We start from the raw sequence: 5,606 nt of genomic DNA on the forward strand, positions 1-5,606 counted from the left end.
TGGGGTATCCATGATACTTTGGGGGCGTGATGACCTGAGAATGAGGTTGCAAAAGCTCACCAAGCTCACCGGCATCTTCGGTCTCTTAAGATCTGAATTGACGAATTTCCAAACGGGAGTTGTAAAATTTCGCTTAGAGACAATGGAGATACAATTGAAGCAATTAGTAGTTTGAAAGTGATGAAACGAAGTGTTGTTATGGTAAAGCAGAGTTGGAGCTGAGGGTGTACTTACGTGGAGCATACTTAAGCTTTTCGAAAAGTAAATAGACTTTCTCGACGTGTTAAGTGGAACTGACAGCAAAAACGGGCTAAAAAGGAATATTTCTGTAATGTTACTTTGCTTTCATGGCGAAATTAATGGTCGAACCTCGTAAATCGGCTGCATCTCAGTCTTACCGTATTTATTTGTCTATAAGCCGAACTCGGCAAGAAAACGAGACCCTTATAAACTTCGGTCTGTTTTAATCGGGAAGGTTCTTAAAACATGTGAATTAAAAATACTCGGCTATAAGCCGAGACCATATTCAGAGAATTCCATTCTCGAAAGAACTGAAATGAACGCGGAAGTTTCGAAACAGAAAAGTGTTTCAATGTAGTATTGCCGTCGAAAAGAATTCCGAGATAACCAGAGAGTACAGTAAGTGTATGGTCCGCCGCTGGAAGATCAGATAACCTCTTTTAATGGAGAGCTCAAGATGTCAGTGAAACGCACGACGATGGGCCGTTACACTCCAAAATATCCGCGGCTGGAAGTTAAGAGAGATTACTTGACTAGTTTACAGAGCAGGGAAGCCAAGGTAAGTTTTCTTGTTACGTGATCGCAGATTTCAACAGTAGTTACCAAAACAAGGAATTACCTGGAAAGAGCTGGAATGAGCCGGAATGAGCTGGAATGATCCAGAACGAGCTGGAATGACCAAGAATGACCAAGAATGACCAAGAATGACCAAGAATGACCCAAGAATGATCCATAAAAATGATTTTCGATTGAATTTGTCTTCATATACTTGATTTTAACTTGCTAATTACACAAAGTCTTTATATGTCCTGCCGCCATTTTCTCACTCAGTTGGAAAAGGTTGATGGGGTAGTAGCCACAGGAAGCCCGTTACAATACTATTTCACGATGGCGGCCGAGTTGAATCCTAGTGGAAAATCGTGACGTGGAATGGCGTGAGTATTCGTGGATTTTATTAAGAAATGAACTGGAATTTCCGAAGTTTTTGCCGAAAATGTACTCCAGTTAGCTTTCACATGAACTATTCTGCATTTACATATGATGCACGATCCTCGCAGTAGATAGCGCTATTTAAGCAATAGCGAAAATCAGACCTGAAAAAAAAAAAATCAGGCTTGTACGGGATTCGAACCACTGACCTCTGCGATACTAGTGCAGCGCTCTACCAATTGAGCTAACAAGCCAACTGGGAGCAGGCCGTTAAGTTGATTCGTAATAAACCCGTGAAAGTGATAAATGAGATACAATGAAATATATGAAGTTCATATATTTTGTACTGCGGTATTAGATACATATGATGCACGATCCTCGCAGTAGATAGTGCTATTTAAGCAATAGCGAAAATCTACTGTGAGGATCGTGCGAGAATCGTGCATATGATACATATGATGCGTGCATAGATACATATGATGCACGATCCTCACAGTAGATAGCGCTATTTAAGCAATAGCGAAAATCTACTGCGAGGATCGTGCGAGGATCGTGCATCATATGTATCTAATACCGCAGTACAAAATATATGAACTTCATATATTTCATTGTATCTCATTTATCACTTTCACGGGTTTAATACGAATCAACTTAACGGCCTGCTCCCAGTTGGCTTGTTAGCTCAATTGGTAGAGCGCTGCACTAGTATCGCAGAGGTCAGTGGTTCGAATCCCGTACAGGCCTGATTTTTTTCAGGTCTGATTTTCGCTATTGCTTAAATAGCGCTATCTACTGCGAGGATCGTGCATCATATGTATCTAATACCGCAGTACAAAATATATGAACTTCATATATTTCATTGTATCTTATTCTGCATTTGTTTTCAAGTTTATTAAGTGATGTTACTGAGTTCACAATTTATGTAAGTAGTCAACAAAAAGATATATATTAGTTAATAATCTTACCTCCTAAGAGCAAGAGATCAAACTCTTCCGCCATGATGCTGGAGATTTGGCGGGAAATATCCTATCCCCTGATGCATTGTATTCTGCCCCATGAGGTCATTTGCATTAGAAATATTTTATCGGGCTTCCTGTAGCTAATATTCCATCAGCCTTTTCGAACTGAGTGAGAAAATGGCGGAAGGACGTAAAGAGTTTGTTTAGCAAGTTAAAATCAGGTATATGGACACAAATTCAATCGAAAATCATTTTTATGGATCATTCTTGGGTCATTCTTGGTCATTCTTGGTCATTCCAGCTCATCCCTCTCATTCCAGCTCTTTCCAGGTAATTCCTTGTTTTAGTAACTACCAGATTTCAACACCGTAATATGTGACGAGTTTGTTTACCAATCGTGGGTCACTTTCGAAATTCTTAAAACACTTTCGCGAGATCCATACACTGTTCAAAACCTGCAGAATCTCTAACACTCTAGACGGCATGGAAGATGAAGCAATCTACACGGAAAAAAACAGCAGAACTAGCGGATGAGGAGAAGATGGACGATGAATTCGACGCCGACACTGAGCACGAACAGTAAGCCGTATTTATTACGCGCTGAAAACAAAAAATCGCTCCTTTGGAAGCCACCACATAAATAAAGTCAATGACCAACCAACTTTAACATGTTTTGTTGTTCATTTCTGCATGCAATATCTAGGCTTATAGACGAATATATATCAATGTTTCCTTTCAGTTTGCTGTTTGGAAAAAATTATGTTTGGAAAAACACTCAGCTATAAGCAGAGAATCCTTCTCTAGCTTAAATTTTTGAGATTTTGAATGAATGATGACAATCTTTAATGAGGAAACTTTTTCACTAAAAAGTGGTTTACAAAAAGGACCTCGAAAATTAAAAATTAAAAATTTACAATGAATAAAAATGCTAAAAGATGCTACTAAAAACTAATGTATCTTATGTGTAATACAAAACTTAAATCAATGAATTAAAAATCTTACGCTTCAAAATATTTACATTATCAGCGGCTCGTATAGTTTTGGTAAAGTTTTATAAAAAAAAAATCTCTCGGCTTGAGTAAATAATTTTACATCTGATCAATTTTTAAACAATATCGCCTAATTAGGATTACGGCTATTCTTCTTGGATGAATAGGGTTACGTTTCGGTTGTCTGAGCAAGAAACAATACCTGCAAACACAGCACACACGGGGGATTACATGATTGACAGTCAGATTGAAAGGCCTGCATGAAGTTACGCATGCTCTCTTTCTCTTTTCTAGCTTATTTGCATTTTCCGGTGCGACGTTTTTCAATGGGCGCGATTCCGTAATGTAATATAAATATCACTACAGGAAATTAAAATGAGTCATTTTGAGTTTTTGTTGACTCTATGTGCAAAATCTTTATTGAGCACCCAGGCTAATATTTCAGCCCGGTTTGAAATTTGTCATGTAATTGCCACAATATTTCAGCCCACCTCACTAGACTAAAATTTCAGCCATGTCTGAAATTCGCCATGTAATAACCTCCTTGAGAGCGAAGAAAAGCCTTGCAAAGAGAGCTTTCTAGAAATCAACTTACTCCAAAGCTGCGGAAGGTGAAATGAACGCCGCGAATGAAAATCTTTCCGTTGCTGTACGGAATCTGTTTGTGGTTTGTTTGGTTTGTAGACAAGGTGGTGTACTCCTGATCAACAGCCCAACTAGATTCGGGAGTATTTATTATAGCTTCGAAGCCATGGGATTCACGATGAAACTATTAAGTTAAGTTATAACTTGACGATCGTTATCCATCACCTTGAGCTAGTCGTTACACTGAGGGAAGAATTTTGAGTAAACCTCTTCATAAGTTGCCATGAAAATGTCCAAATACCATCTTTGTTCCTACCTTTGAAAGGAAACTTGCTATGCAGGAAGAAAAGGTGATGAATATATTAAACACGTCGTAACAAATAAGCTTCGCTTCAGAGTAGTCCGTTGTATTACCTGGTGTATACGAATAACTCTTCGGCTTTTTCCCAAGGAGATTACGCCACCATCTACTCATTGGAATTGCTTAAACTTTCGCTTTTTCATCGATGTATTAGCCTTCCTGCCTTCCTAAATCGAGGAACACGTCAGAGCATTCCAGAAATTTTCGGAATACTAAGCAATATGAGCAGAGTATAAGAACGTAAACAAAAGGTTGCTCTGGTTTGCCTGAAGTGCGTTTCGCCCAATCTCAAAGTCGTATCGCCGGAAAAAGTCGGTTCGTCCGCACCAAAAGTTAATTCGTTCGTTCGCAGTTTTATTAACGCAAACTAGGGAGTAGTTGACATACAAATGCGTCTCATTTCCTATCTGTCCTTCCTTAACATAGCTGCCGGGTAATCTTTGCATTACCAACATATGACACAGAATCTGAGATCGGCAAACGTAAATCGGAGTGCAGATCATTGTTCGCGTAAAGCCAAATGAAATGTGTCACACAAATTCCTCTGGATGATGTGGAATGTTTCTTTAGCGTTTTAAAAAAAGGCATGCACCAGAACCAGGACGATGGACGATCGACGGTAAATGATAGACGATAGACGGTGGACGATGGATTATGTGACGGAACTCAAAATGTCACGTAATTATGTTAATGTCACATACAAGTTTCTTTCACGTGGCGTTACGTTACGAAGTTCAAGATTGTAATGCAAACTTGTCACTCAAATCTTTGATAAAGCCGAATTATCTTGTTATTACTTGAGCGTCCAAACGGGAGCCCAAGATTAAAAAAGGCCTTCGTTATTTTTTTCAGCGTTCAGTCACAAATCGCTGTCTGGGCCCTAAAAACGCATGCGTCCCTTCTTATTGTCTCTGCGCTTGCGTACGATTAGAGAGCACACACATAGTTAAAAAAAAAATGATGGATTTATTTCAAGCTTCGTCCTTAAAAGGAAGGTTAAATACTATGATTTCTTCTCTACTCAAACGACATACAAATGCACACACCGCTTTTGAGCGTTTTATGAAAGACTACTAGAGATCAATATGCGAGCGTACATTTCTGAGTGAACCTATCGAGAGCCATGCAATATCAAATGAGCTGTCCGGCAATATTAATCGTGTAAAGCAGCATCTGCAAAAGCATTATCGTGTATTTAGACGTGATCGTGAACCCAGCAGAATACAAATACAAACTCTGGAACGTTTGAGGAACAAGAACAGAAAGGTTAAAGAAGTTATTTATAAAGGTAGTCGTTGACAGCCAAGTCCTCCAAAGTGGATCAGTATGTGAAAGTTAGAAAAAAACGAAATAAAGCGAAGTCTTTATTTATAGGTTCTGGGACAATCCATAAAAGTATAGTAAAGTTCAGAAAGAGAGCTAGTCGGTATTTGTTATTGTTTTTTCTAAATATACTGTGTCTTTGTAAGAGTCTGCGCTGTATGATTTCATCCGGGTCATTCGGTTAGTAGTCGTACCATGCACAAGGAGGGGAATGGGTTC

At 38.9% G+C, this 5,606-nt stretch overlaps 1 long non-coding RNA gene across 1 annotated transcript; it reads right to left on the reverse strand.

Annotated features, from left to right (window-relative positions):
• Positions 1-2,704: 2,704 nt before the first annotated feature.
• Positions 2,705-4,826, reverse strand: LOC148719183 (uncharacterized). Its single transcript, XR_015994054.1, has 2 exons — positions 4,118-4,826; positions 2,705-4,036 (listed from the first exon to the last, which is right to left on the reverse strand). It is a non-coding gene; the product is annotated as an uncharacterized LOC148719183 (long non-coding RNA).
• Between the last annotated feature and the right edge of the window lie 780 nt (positions 4,827-5,606).

The sequence above is a fragment of the Stylophora pistillata genome, chromosome 12, assembly GCF_964205215.1.
Source record: "Stylophora pistillata chromosome 12, jaStyPist1.2, whole genome shotgun sequence".
In the NCBI taxonomy this organism is placed as follows: Eukaryota; Metazoa; Cnidaria; class Anthozoa; order Scleractinia; family Pocilloporidae; genus Stylophora; species Stylophora pistillata.